The sequence below is a fragment of the Uranotaenia lowii genome, chromosome 1, assembly GCF_029784155.1.
Source record: "Uranotaenia lowii strain MFRU-FL chromosome 1, ASM2978415v1, whole genome shotgun sequence".
Taxonomy (NCBI): domain Eukaryota; kingdom Metazoa; phylum Arthropoda; class Insecta; order Diptera; family Culicidae; genus Uranotaenia; species Uranotaenia lowii.
In genome coordinates this window covers 157,135,925-157,151,636 of record NC_073691.1, presented here as the reverse complement: position 1 = coordinate 157,151,636, position 15,712 = coordinate 157,135,925, and the positions used below count along the sequence as shown (strand labels likewise).

At 33.8% G+C, this 15,712-nt stretch overlaps 1 protein-coding gene across 1 annotated transcript in view; it reads right to left on the bottom strand.

Moving 5' to 3' along the window:
• Positions 1-15,712, bottom strand: part of LOC129738066 (50 kDa spicule matrix protein-like) — a 31,754-nt gene that overhangs the window by 1,793 nt on the left and 14,249 nt on the right. The gene's annotated exons all lie outside the window — the stretch shown is intronic.

The window sequence follows — 15,712 nt, the reverse complement described above, 5'->3', positions numbered from 1 at the left end:
AGAATAATAGATTAAACTTTATATTTATTATAATCTAAATATTTATATAGTTGATTTTTCCAATCAGGTGCATTTGTACACAAATATGAGTCTCCCTGCACATGAGTGTAGCTGGTCCGCAGAAAAAGAAAAAAAAACTTCGGGTCGAAATCGACGAAACGGAAAGAAACCTGCATGAACATTGTTCGAGACCGAAAGACTCAGGCCGGTTCCCACGGAACGGAAAAGCGTATGCTGCTTCAACGACTGGTAATTAGTAAAGTACTAAAACCTCCAGGATGCTAGAAATTCACGGTAAGAATCTATTTAACGCGAATTTCGACGTTATTCCGAATTTCCCGTTTTTTTTTGCAGTCTTCTCCAGCGGTGGAAGGAAGTATGAAAAATGTCGTCAACAGCTCATTTTAATTGGCAAAAAAGTGGAATCGGGAAGAGCAGTTCCGGGACACTATTTCGTAAGTACAAGTCGACAGCCAGTCCTAAATTGATTATTATTTTATCCGATATTAATAACTGTTTCCCTCTTCTAGGTTAATCCCTGCCGGAAGTGATTGACTCCCGGCTGGAGGGCAGATGAAAATTATGATTTCCTGGAACATCTTAACAGGATTTCTCATGATTTGAGCGGCGATGGTAATTTTCAACAGCAGCAGCAGCAAACTCGGAACGCTCGGCGGAGGTGCCGGGAAAACGAACCTCAACATTATTATGTTGCATGTGTAAAAGTGTATCTATGTGAAAATATGTTTGATAAATAAAGTTGAATATATATTAAATTTTCATAAAATAAACAAAAAAATATAAATATCGAGGAAACACAACTCCGAACAGAAATTATCTTTAATCATAAATGTGGTAAAATCAATCATAGACATAAAGTGAAATTCATCATAGTTAAAGTTGAGACTTGAGACTTGAGACTTGAGACTTGAGACTTGAGACTTGCGACTTAAGACTTGAGACTTGAGACTTGAGACTTCTGACTTGAGACTTGAGACTTGAGACTAGAGAATTGAGACTTAAGACTTAAGACTTGAGACTTTAGACTTTAGACTTGAGATTTGAGAATTGATTTTGGAATTAAGGAAGGCTTGAAATTTTAGGTTTTAGACTTGAAACTTGCGACTTAAGACTTGAGACTTGAGACTTGAGGCTTGAGACATAAGACTCGAGATTTGAGTCTTGAGACTTGAAACTTAAAATCGGAGACTTGGGACTTGAGATTTGAGATTGAAGACTAAGTCTTAGACTGTCTTAGAAGACTAAAGACAGAAGGCTTGAGATTTGAGACACTTGAGAACTTGAGAAAATATTTCCTAATGACATAATCGAAAGTTGTTAAATTAAGATTTTCTTTCGAGCTGTTTGTCTTAAATGTGTGTTTAAAAAAAATTTCAAGCGCTTTCTAAGTTTTACTTATTTTATTCCATGATTCATGACCAGAGCGTTATTTCATTTCATTACTTTTAATATTGTTTCATCAGACTATTCAGATCATGTGCAACACTTGGAACTCTCGTTTGATCGGAATCGTACTTTCAAACATCAAAGAAATCAAACTCTAATTTAGAAAGTTTCCTAAATCTGAGAGGAGATTCAAATTTTGTCGCTCATAAAGATTGCTTTTCCACAAACAGGTTTATCAGTCAAGGAATTCAGAACACGCTGCTAGAAATGCACCGAAAGCTTCTTTGATGATCACAGTGGACGAATGTTGAAACTATTTTACGCTTTTCTTTTCTACAACCAAAGGACTTTACTTAAAACAGATCAATTGGTATTAGTAAGTTTTGATTCAAAATTTGTTTTAAGAACCGAGAAACGTATGTACTTCCATTGTCAAAATCGGACTTCGAAGTTCCCTTTAAAATTTGTAAGGCATCCGAAATAATCAATTGACAAATGAGAAACAGCTTCCATTTCCTGGCATGACTTGAAGAGAGAAAATCCGATCGAAAACGTATTGTCTTGCCAGAACACGTGCATATTCGACTTGCATCAATATGCTTTTCCTGCGTCGTCATCGTCGTCGTCCAAAGTTCTTTCTCCGTCTGTACTAAAATGCTTGGCTCTTTAGAAAAGAATAACTGAATGGGAGGTGGAAGAGAGATTTTACCCCCAAAAAGGAAGAGATAAATTTTCATCGAGTGGAACATTTATTTCACATGTTACAGTTCAGCACTCCGCCGCCCACTTTTAGCCCAGCAGGGTCACACACATCTTCGAATTGTTCGACTTTCCCAGGCGAAAGAAAGGAAACTGTCGATGGAATTCACAGGAAAAGAGGGATCAGCAGCAGCCAGTCTGGTTCATAAATTATCCGAAAAGCAGATGCAAATGAGCCTGTTTTTACCGTATCTCTTCTTCGGTGCAGAACATCTTCCAGCTATTCGAAATTCAAACACAAAGCAATGGAAAAGATGTTAGGGGTTTCGGGGGAAATCGTAATTGATATGAGGAAACTGGGTTGAATTTCAACAATGTTCGATTGGGATCTTTCCGCCGGAGACCCCTGTTTCCCTTGCCTCGGAACTATTCCGGAGCCACTAGGAAAGTTCCAGATTTCAGGTGTGACTCCTGTGGTATCATCCCCTGGCTCCGGTTCAAGGATTCTGCCTCGTTCATCCGTTCTTCCATGGGCATCAATGGGTGGAGTGGCTCCAGAGACAGGTCCTTTTATATGCAGCTTCCGAAATGGGATTCAAAGATGCAGTAGTAGTCACAGAAAACCAATAAAATAATATTACGGATGGATATGGTACTGCGAGATAAGTTTGAAAAAAAAAAACCGAAAGGATGCCGACAGAAGGCATTGAACGGTAAAGGATGGAGCACATAATTTTCAGTTGTTCCAATTTGGGAATAGTTCCTAGTTGTGTCCGATTCCTCCGGATCAAGATAGAGCGTTGAACGGTAAAGGAGAAAATTTATTTTTCGGCATTCGAAGCATCAGATTCGGAAGCATTGTGTAATTGACCGAGTTTGGTTAGCATATTGAAAGGGGTTTGCAAACATTCTCGATACTCGATGAGTTCCAGTATATTTGTTTAATCTTGGTGATTTTCAATCGAATGAGAATAACAAAATTTGATACTACTTCTGTCTGTTATCATCCGAATAAGATCGAATTCATGGACAAAATGTGACTACTTAGTAATGGAAGAATGGAAATAATCAAATATCGAAATGAAGTTTCTTCATTCGTTTCGTTGAGCAGTTCAATCAATGTCCTGGGGCTCGTTTCATTTAATCTTAAATTAAAGTTAAAGTTGATATGCAATTCTTGAAAAAAATTGAACAGACAGCTTCACAGATCTCAAACTAGAGATGTATCTCCCGAATATTGAACTTTCCAACTATTCGGTGTAACGAATATTCGACTGAGTATTCGGTAGAATATTCTATGATGACATGGCTCTGAAGCAAAATCCTCCAAAGAAGTTTCTCTCGTTCCCTCCACTAAAAGAAACACCACAAACGTAAAGGGTGATACGGTCGAAATTTGGTCAAGGGAAAACGCGTATAAATCGGTGAAACCGTTTATTTAAAAAATCAAATTAAATTTCTTTTTCAAGTTTAATTTGTAAAAAATTCAGGAAAAATATTCAGTTAGGCTTCCGCTTTTCCAAATCCGAATTGCCGGGCCTAACGCTTAACCCCTGCCATCAGATTTTGTACAGCCCCCTTGTCCACCTTCTTCGCCGCAGAAAGCCAGTTTACCTTGAACTGCTGCTCGACTTTTGCAGCTTTTTTTTATCTTCTTTAGGTTCCGCTTGACAGTTGCACAGTATTTCTCAATTGGGCGAAGCTCTGGCGTGTTGGGAGGGTTCTTGTCCTTGGGAACCACCTGCACGTTGTTGGCCGCGTACCACTCCATGGCCTTTTTACCGTAATGGCAAGATGCCAAATCCGGCCAAAACAGTACGGAACAACCGTGTTTCTTCAGGAAAGGCAGCAGACGTTTATTGAAACACTCTTTCACATAAATTTCTTGGTTGACAGTCCTGGAAGCTACGAAAATGCTGCTTTCAAACCAGATATTTCTTTGCGAACTTTGACAGTTTCATGTGCTTGAAAATATCTGCTACCTTTTTCCTTCCTTTTGCCGTATAAAACTCCTGTCCCGGAAGCTGCTTGTAGTCGGCTTTGACGTAGGATTCGTCGTCCATTACCACGCAGTCAAACTTCGTTAGCATCGTCGTGTACAGCCTCCGGGATCGCGCTTTGGCCGTCGTATTTTGTTTATCATCGCTATTTGGAGTCACTACCTTCTTGTAAGTCGATAGTCCGGCTCGTTTTTTTGGCTCGATGCACGGTTGTAGACGATACACCCAGCTTATTTGCGGCATTTCGGAGAGAGAGGTAATGGTTTCTCTTGAAACTACCGACAACTCTCTTTATCGACTCAGCGGCTTCCGGTCCCCGATCCAGACTTCCTGGCTGTCGACAAACGTTTCCCAAACACTTTAATTGTATTTGTATCGGTTGATTTGGCAACTTTTAGCGATTTTGCCAACTTTGCGTGCAAGTTACTTGGATGCGCGATCAAAATTTCATACGCTGCTCTTCTTCCTTGGACGGCATTTTGACAACTGAAGAGTGAATTCCTAAATCAAAATAGAAGCTACACACACACACCTTTAAAATGAGGGGTGTTCAGGTTTTTCAAACGCAAAATTGAAAGAAATACGTCAAGTTGATATTGACCAAATTTTGACCGTATCACCCTTTAGTTTTATGTAATTCAAATTTATACACTAAAGTATTCTGTTAATACTCACGATTTCGGGAGGATTCCGATCGAAATTTCTTGTGAACAGCAGAGGAAATCTGCTGTTCTACCGACGAAACCAAAACATTGTTTGTTTTGGTTGCCACTATTTCCATGCAATTCGCAATTGCGAACAATGGAATCGATGATTGATGATGACAGCTGATGATGGTAAACACGATACAAATGTTTACATCATCACACTGTGAAGCCAAAGAACTCAATTTAGGTTCGTGGTAACACAACAGTGTTGCCAGATATTCTGGTTAAGAATATCGAAGTACTCATTGAGAAATGAGTACTTTCCCGGCTAGGAAATATAAGAAGTGGAAAGTGACAATTAGCTATCGCTTATTATTATAGTTGAATTCTACTGACCTCACAGACGAAACATGAATAAAGATAACTCTATTCCACCACTGAAACCTGCGTTTTCAACATATACAATCGCTGATAGAAATGCATTTCCCAAACTATTTTAACTTTTTTTTATGTTTCTCCCTCCACCCATTTTTGTCCAATTCACCATAGACGTAGGGAAAAAAGAAACTTTTTTGGGAAAACTTCTGAATGAACATGATGATAGATTGAACTGTAATCAATTAAGAAAGGTTAGAAAAACTCTAAAAGAATGTGAAAAAATCAGGTGAAAATTTTCGACACAACTCAAACAACGCACAAGTTTCGTAGAACTCCAGCATGGAACTAAAAAGTTCATTAGAAGTTTCGCATGGAACTAAAATGTTAATTGGAAGTTTTGGGGGTTAAACCCCCAAATTTCCATGGTTTTCGAAATTTCAATTCAAGATTTTGTCAAAACTGATGTTTTGATTCCATGATTTTCGAAACTCATATGCATTCAAATGTTTAAATAATAATTTCTGAATATGAAAAATGATAATTAAAAACCATCCTGAGTTTTTGTGTCATATTTAGATTCGGAGTTTTTTAATTTAATTCTTAGGTGGAATTCAAACATAACAAAGCTTCACAATGATGGTTAAGAATTGAATATTCGAAATTAGATTTATCATTTGAAATTGGTATTTTGTTCCCCATGTTGGGTTATAAATTGATAATATTTTTTAATTAAATTTACTTAAAACTTAAGTTCGGATTTACAAAAATTCATAATTCCACATTTCCTACTCTTCATTTTTAACTAACTACTACTACTTCTGCTACTACTACTTTAATTCGTTTCCGAACTCTCTTAAAAACCATCTTCTTTTGAATCTCTTATTTCCTTTTTAAAAATGTACAAATCGGGTTCTTTTACCCTCAAATTAAAAGAAATTGCTTTTGCCGCCAACCACAATGAAGCCTTCGATTTTTTCACTTCCCTGATAAAAGAAATAATTAATTCAAATTGAAACTGAAAGTATCAGATTCTAAATTACAGATTCATGAAAAAAAATTCACCTCTTGGCTCATATAAAAAATTCTGATCTGGAATTTGGAATCAAATTCTGATCTGGAATCTTAATTTCAGAAATCGTTTTGAAACTTTGAAAACAGGGTTAAAATATTAATATTGAAATCAGGTTCAGACAGATTCAGATTTTATATTTTGAAGTCAGATTCTGATTTAGCTCGTAAATGAGTTTTTCTTTCAAGATAAGAATACCAAGATGAAAGTTTCGATGAGAAACTTAAATCGCAAGAGATTGCAGACTAATAATATTTTCTGGTTAAAATATTTTCTGTTAAAAACATGTTTTTTTTTTACTTTAAAGATCTGGATTTCATTGAAAAAAGCTTGGATTTTTTTCAATAATTGTGTTGTATTCTTTTTTTATTTATACCTCCACAACGAAATTTTTTCAGCAAGTTTTATAAACATAATTATGCAAGGTTTTCTGAATGCCTATAATACGATTTAAAATCTGTCGATAAGTTTTGATAAAAGAAATGTTTTTCAATGTTTTCCTTGATTTTTGGGTAATTTCTAAGTTTTGACAAAATTTGCCTAGATATTGCCTGGATTTTTGGTCGTCAATTTTGAAATCAAATGCCCGGATTTTGCAAGGCTTTAAGATAAAATAACCCGGATTTGTTCGACCTGGAAACGCGCTGAAAAAGTTCTGGCAATCTAAGTTTAAGGTTAATAATATTGAAGCTTTTACAAGAGTCAATTTTCAAACTAAAATCCAAACTTTGGATCAAGTTTACAATAATCAGATTTTAACTGCTAATTTATATCTTTTTTTCGTAACTTTTAAAATTGCAAATTATTAACATCGATGGTTTAAATTTGATCAAGAGTTTGGTAGATTCAGTGTATTTGGTTTGAGCATAGAAGTTATTTTATTAAAATTGTAGACTTTCAAAAACTAAGTTTAGGCTCAAATCAAATTAACTAAATCTACCAGACTCTGTCTGAAGCATATTAAAAGGTTTTAACCATTGGTGAAAGGAAGTTGTAAAGTTTATAAAAAAAAGTCAGCCAAGCATTTATTTGATCACAAGACAAAGTTTCAAAAGCAACTTACATATATTTACGAAAAACTATTAATGTGAAAGAACTAAAAATGGATTCTCAAATAGTACAAAAATTACACACAGTAGTATTATGAAAAAATATCAGCCACCAAAACACCCCCCATGAGGCGGCTCTTCCTTAAGCCCTGATGCACGATATTTGAATAAAATTTTAGAATTTTTTAAGTCACTTAAAACGCACAAGAATGTTCATTGATACTTCTATGGACTTTTCAGGTTCGTTAAGAAGTCTAAATTGAGCACTTACGAAAAATAGTTGTTTTTTCTCTCGAGTACTTTTTATTCAGCCAAACGTGAACTTTGAATGAACACGATTAAGTAGCTATGCGACTTTTGGTTACTTGGGTTTTCATCGAATATTGCATTTTTTTTAATGTATTTTGACAAATTTTAACTTAATTGAACTGAAAATGCGATGAACCCGTGCACCCATAGTGAAGAACCAAGTATATTACACAAATTTTCTTTCCAATCTATAAATGTCGTTATTTTTCACCTTTAGCATGCAAAAAAGTTGATTTTGGATGAATGGCAGTGAAACCGTGCACCCATGGTAAATTGCTCAACTTATAGAAAAACAGAAGCAGCAATTAAAGAGCAGTCGAATTTCAGGAATTGTGTTTGTCAAGTTATATCGTTGGACGGATTACTTGAAAATAGAATAAAAACTATACCAAACTCTAAACCAAGATTCAACATGAGTTTTAAATCAACAATTTTTATTTATGGTTCCGTTTTATTCATTTCAGAAAAAAAAAGTTTCAATCATATCTTGAAATTTATTATTTATTTATATTGTTATAATTCAGGTATTTCCAATCGTGTATTTATCTAAAAAGATGGTAATTGAATTAACATCGAAGTAAAAAGGAAAACGGTTGCCATTGATCGAGTGAATTTTAGAAATTATGTTTAACAAGTTATGTCGTGCGACGGAAAACTTCGAAAACAAAAATAATTGAATCAACATTGATAAGTTCCTATGTTCATTTGTATCTCTAAAAAGTTTTTTAATTGGTTTATATTGCATTCCAAAAACCTATAATTTGTATCTGATTTGACAGCAAATCAGATTTTGGACTGAACAAAAACTCCTGGTCAACAGGATTGACCACACAGTATTCAAACAAAACTTTCCTTCTGAATTTTTAAACAAATTTTCAAGTATATTTTTTAGATACTGTTTACTTCGCTTGTATATAAAGCGACATTTAAACTAATTTGAATATTCTCGTTTCTCAACATCTTTCTCAAAAATATATTGTATTCTAAAGCAAGTTGAGAACTATTTCAGACTGTATTATTATATAGTGTCTATTATATTATATTTACTACAGCGAATTAGCAGCCATTCCGTGCACGCATCTTGAAATTTCATTTAAATTATTCAGTTTCATAACTTATGTCTTCAAATATGAATGAATGAATACAAAATTCATAACTATTTTACTCATACTAATTTTGTGTAAAAGGTATCTATAACGTATTACTCACAAAACTTATCAAATCTAACATAACTTTTACAAAATTCGAAGAAATTTCGCCAAATCTTGATAGAAGGCTTAGTTATAGTTGAGCAACAAAACAGACCAATAAAATTGGGAGTCAAGTTCTTGAAGCGCCACACAGCGGCCAATCCGAAAACTTTTCCCACGAATCTTCAGGACTTTGCTTCGAAAATCAATAATTTTATAACGAATGGCACACTTCTGCCCACCGGAATTCAACTAGGGATCATTGTTTTAAATGAAGATTGCGAATAACACTAAAAGAATTCGAAAAACTTATATCTAGTTTGGGTTGTGAATTTTATCATTCATTTTGACTGGTCACGGTTTAGGAGTCCATGGCGAAATTTATTTCGCTTATTAAAAGAACTAGAGAAATAAAAAATCAACAGATTTGTAAAGATTAAAACTTCATCAAAAGTCGTATTTTTTTGAGGATTTTTAAAACGAATTATTTGAAAAATATTCAACAAACGGTCTTTCTAGTGTTAAATTTCTCAACTATTCGGTGAAATGAAAACTCGGTTGAGTACTCGGTAGAATATTCTATACAGTTTTAAAGAGAAAAAAAAAACAAAAAAAAAATATTTCAATATCCTTAAAGTCCTCACATTCAAATGTCCCTTATGTATTTTCGTTGATCATTTTCAACTTGTGTAATGCATAAGGTTTTCGTCAAGGTAGTGTTGTTTCGATAACTATTCATTGACTTCAATAATTTGAGGCTCGTGGCAGGCATTTATTGATGTTGATATAGTTTTTTGAGGTTTTCATTTAACTATGCACGCTGCCCGATTCACCCAGCCGGATAAAACCGTTCACGCGTGAAATTCATTTCCAATTTCGTAAAGCTTCGCTTGATGACCTCACGGATGCAATTAATCAAGTGATTGGAACTTTTCTTGTAATGCTTCTGTCAAGAAATTCAAATCGTATCAATGTAGCCACTAGCATCGGAAAGGAGGCGACTAAGCTTCGGTAGATTTATTGCATCATAAAATCAATTTAAACCGGTTTGGTAACCGAAGGTCTAGCCGATTGAATGTTTTGACAAACGCCCTCCTTGGAATCTTCCCAAAATGGGAAAGCTCATTCCGCTCGAAATCATAGCTAATTTGGGGAGCAGCCGGAGCGGAAACCGTGCGAGTGCCATATTGTTTGACAACTCAATTTATGAGAACACTACCCCACATTTCTCCCTTTGCTAAGCTCCCCACATGCACATCGGTTCCGATGGCCTTCCGCACAAAAGGTCGACGAAAGTTGCCAATTATTTACAGCAAATTTATGGCGAAATTAGCTCACGTAAATCAAAGCGAAATGGCGAAGAGCCGACGTAATTACGCCACATCCGTCGCCCTCACACCGACCCTTACACAACCGCATCTTATGTATGATGGAAGTCTCTGATTGAAACTATGCGGCCGACGTAGGGCCGATGTGTGTAGAATTGCTGAGAAAGAGACCCTGACGGGATTCCCGTAAGAGGATTTGGGGAAATCCAATCAAAGCGCTTTCCCCGTAGAGTTGCGACTTCCTCGAACCCACCCATTCCATTGCTATCCTCCGTCGGGAGCAGCCATCCAGTCGAAGAAAAGCCACACAATTGAATTTCAATCACCGCAAAGTGCCACCTGAAGGAGCTGCCGAGACATGGCGACCGTCATACTCAGTCTCAAGAAGCATCATGACGCGGTTTCGTTGTTACTACTGTTATTGTCGAGCGGTATTTTCGGTTTAGACATTTCCCTCGTGTCGACGTCAGGAAATCGTTTGTTCCCTTCCATCTCGAAAGCGTTCGATGTGTAGGGAAACCCACAAAGGTGCGTAGGTGGCTTGCTTAGCTGCATACCTAATTGCTGCCGTCACGTTCAATCGAGGTACCTCATGTTTCCCGCGTTCGTTTCCGCCTTGGAATGTTAAATGAGGCGATGGCGACGGACGGCTTCCCGGAAACGAAGACGCGTTTTGTGGTGTCCTATTAAAATAATTGCTAATTAAACGATGCCCAATTTAGTGCTTTTTGCGAAGATTGGCCTTTCATCATTGGCATTAGGCCGTTGTTGAAGAAGCCTAATTGGCCCGGCAACAGGCAAGGCACTTTTCAAAAATGGTCTTTCTTAATTTTTGCCGGAAATGACAAAAATGACAATATTGACAAAAATGAAAAAATTGACAAAATTGACAGAAATAACAAAAATGACAAAATTGACAAAAATGACAGAAATTACAAAAATGACAAAAACGACGAAAATGACAAAAATGGCAAAAATGACAAAAATGAAAAAAATGACAAAAATGACAGAAATGACAAAAATGACAAAAATCACAAAAATGACAAAAATGACAAAAATGACAAAAATGACAAAAATGACAAAAATGACAAAAATGACAAAAATGACAAAAATGACAAAAATGACAAAAATGACAAAAATGACAAAAATGACAAAAATGACAAAAATGACAAAAATGACAAAAATGACAAAAATGACAAAAATGACAAAAATGACAAAAATGACAAAAATGACAAAAATGACAAAAATGACAAAAATGACAAAAATGACAAAAATGACAAAAATGACAAAAATGACAAAAATGACAAAAATGACAAAAATGACAAAAATGACAAAAATGACAAAAATGACAAAAATGACAAAAATGACAAAAATGACAAAAATGACAAAAATGACAAAAATGACAAAAATGACAAAAATGACAAAAATGACAAAAATGACAAAAATGACAAAAATGACAAAAATGACAAAAATGACAAAAATGACAAAAATGACAAAAATGACAAAAATGACAAAAATGACAAAAATGACAAAAATGACAAAAATGACAAAAATGACAAAAATGACAAAAATGACAAAAATGACAAAAATGACAAAAATGACAAAAATGACAAAAATGACAAAAATGACAAAAATGACAAAAATGACAAAAATGACAAAAATGACAAAAATGACAAAAATGACAAAAATGACAAAAATGACAAAAATGACAAAAATGACAAAAATGACAAAAATGACAAAAATGACAAAAATGACAAAAATGACAAAAATGACAAAAATGACAAAAATGACAAAAATGACAAAAATGACAAAAATGACAAAAATGACAAAAATGACAAAAATGACAAAAATGACAAAAATGACAAAAATGACAAAAATGACAAAAATGACAAAATGACAAAAATGACAAAAATGACAAAAATGACAAAAATGTCAAAAATGACAAAAATGACAAAAATGACAAAAAATGACAAAAATGACAAAAAATGACAAAAAAGACAAAAATGACATAAATGACAAAAATGACAAAAATGACAAAAATGACAAAAATGACAAAAATGACAAAAATGACAAAAATGACAAAAATGACAAAAATGACAAAAATGACAAAAGTGACAAAAATGGCAAAAATGACAAAAATGACAAAAAATGGAAAAAAAGGACAAAAATGAAAAAAATGACAAAAATATAAAAAAATTACAAATATTACAATAATTACAAAAATTCCAATGTTAAAAAATTTTTAAAATTCACAAAATCACGTAAATTACTGAATTTACAAAAATCACAAAAATGACTAAAAAGACAAAATTTACAAAATTGACAAGAAATTACAAAAATTACAAAAATAACAAAAATTTCAAAAATTACAAAAACTACAAAAATTACAAAAATTACAAAAATTACAAAAATTACAAAAATTACAAAAATTACAAAAATAACAAAAATTACAAAAATTACAAAAATGACAAAAATAACAAAAATTACAAAAATTACAAAAATTACAAAAATTACAAAAATTACAAAAATGACAAAAATTACAAAAATAACAAAAATTACAAAAATTACAAAAATTAGAAATATGTATTTCAAAAATTAAAAAAATTTAAAAATTTACAAAAATTACAAAATTTACAAAAATTACAATAATTACAAAAATTACAAAAATTACAAAATTTACAAAAATTACAAAAATTACAAAAATTACTTTGATTGCTAAAATTACAAAAATTACAAAAATTACAAAAATTACAAAAAGTACAAAAATTACAAAAATTACAAAAATTACAAAAATTTCAAAAATTACAAAAGTTACAAAAATTACAAAAATTACAAAAATTACAAAAATTACAAAAATTACAAAAATTACAAAAATTACAAAAATTACAAAAATTACAAAAATTACAAAAATTACAAAAATTACAAAAATTACAAAAATTACAAAAATTACAAAAATTACAAAAATTACAAAAATTACAAAAATTACAAAAATTACAATAATTACAAAAATTACAAAAATTAATAAAATTACAAAAGTTACAAATATTACAAAAATTACAAAAATGACAAAAATTACAAAAATTACAAAAATGACAAAAATTACAAAAATTACAAAAATTACAAAAATTACAAAAATTACAAAAATAACAAAAAGTACAAAAATTACAAAAATTACAAAAATTACAAAAATTTCAAAAATTACAAAAGTTACAAAAATTATAAAAATTACAAAAATTACAAAAATTACAAAAATTACAAAAATTACAAAAATTACAAAAATTACAAAAATTACAAAAATTACAAAAATTACAAAAATTACAAAAATAATAAAAATAACAAAAATTGCAAAAAATGACAAAAATGACAGAAATGACAAAATGAAAAAAAGACAAAAATTACAAAAATGACAAAAAATGACAAAAATGACAAAAATGACAAAAATGACAAATATGACAAAAACGACAAAAATGACAAAAATAACAAAAATAGCAAAAACGAAAAAAAAAAATACAAAAAATTACTAATTTGTTGGTTTTAATTCGAGTTGGGTTTTAGTGTTAAGAGTTATGAGTTATAAACCTCGATGAGTCAAACAAAACGTGAAACGTTCCCCGTTAAAGTAAAGTAGGAAGCATTGGAACTATAAAAGAACATGTTGTTCATTCGATATCGATAGAATTTCCAAAAGGACGATGGCGGGAACAGCTGGAGCACGACTTAAGCCAACCCGTGGGTCTCTTCCACTCTCAACTTTTACCAACTATTTTCTTTCATCTAGACGTCGGAAATCAGACATTCAAAGACAAAAAATCCTAATAAAAATCTTATCCACCCCTGCGGGTGCATCACGCAAACATCGACGAAGCGAAACTGCGAACTCGATCCGGAACGTGCAGAAGCCACAAAATTAGTTCCCCGAAACATCCGCCATAAACGGAGGTAAAGGGTGATACGGTCAAAATTAGGTCAATATCAACTTGACTTATTTCTTTCAATTTTTCTTTTAAAAGACCTGAACACCCCTCATTTTGAAGGTGTGTGTGTGTAGAATGTTGCTCCTATTTTGATTTTGGAATTCACTCTTCAGTTGTCAAAATGCCGTCCAAGTAAGAAGAGCAGCGTATCAAAATTTTGCTCGCGCATCGCGAAAATCCGAGCTACTCGCACGCAAAGCTGGCAAAATCACTAAAAGTTGCCAAATCAACCGTTACAAATGTAATTAAAGTGTTTGAGGATCGTTTGTCGATAGCCAGGAAGTCTGGATCGGGGGGAAATCGAAAACCGGAGAGAGTTGCCGATAGTTTCAAGCGAAACCCTAACCTCTCTCTCCGAGATGCCGCAAATAAGCTGGGTGTATCGTCTACAACCGTGCATCGAGCCAAAAAACGAGTCGGACTATCGACTTACAAGAAGGTAGTGGCTCCAAATCGCGATGATAAACAAAATGCGACGGCCAAAGCGTGAACCCGGAGGCTGTACACGACGATGCTGACGAAGTTTGACTGCGTGGTAATGGACGACGAAACCTACGTCAAAGCCAACGACAAGCAGCTTCCGGGACAGAAGTTTTTTTACACGGCAAAAATAATGGGAATGGTAGCAGATATTTTCAAGCACATGAAACTGTCAAAGTTCGCGAAGAAATATCTGGTTTGGCAAGCCATCTGTACCTGTGGCTTGAAAGCAGCATTTTCATAGCTTCCGGGACTGTCAACCAAGAAATTTACGTGAAAGAGTGTTTGAATAAACGTTTGCTGCCTTTCCTGAAGAAACACGGTTGTTTCGTACTGTTTTGGCCGGATTTGGCATCTTGCCATTACGGTAAACAGGCAATGGTGTGGTACGTCGCCAACAACGTTCAGGTTGTTCCCAAGGATAAGAATCCTCCCAACACGCCAGAGCTCCGCCCAATTGAGAAATACTGGGCTATTGTCAAGTGGAACCTAAAGAAGACCAAAAAAACTGCTAAGGGCGAGCAGCAGTTCAAGGCAAACTGGCTCTCTGCGGCGAAAAAGGTGAACAAGGTGGCTGTACAAAATCTGATGGTAGGGGTTAAGCGTAAGGCCTCTCAATTCGGATTTGGAAAAGCGGAAGCCTAACTGAATATTGTTCCTGAATTTTATAGGGGAGAGTGGGGTAACGTGGGCCATGGGGAAACGTGGGCCACTTTTAATATCTCAGATGTGTGTTGATATAAAAATCTCAATCCAACTGTTATTGTTGTTGCTTTGCGTAAGCATATTTTTCTGTATGTTGTTGACTTAAATACGTACGATATGCTTCTTTTATTCATCAAGTTTTAAAAAGTTTAAAAAAATTACTAACATAAATAAAAAAGCTCCCGGCAATTGCATCGCTGGGGAACCTAAAGTTCATAGCAAAAATATGCTCATACGCTTATAATCTTAGTTTTGTCATGATCTTTCACGTGGAAAAGGAATTTTTGTTGAAACATCAATAAGTCACACAAACGCAAACAAATCGCAAATCATAGCTTGTGGGGAATCGTGGGCCACACATCTTAAACCACCTATATTTTTATGTTTTATACACATTCAGTACATAAAATACGTTTTCCTTATCTGTAAAGTTTTCTTATGCTAAATGAAGAGCTTTTAAAAATATTTTGTCCATCC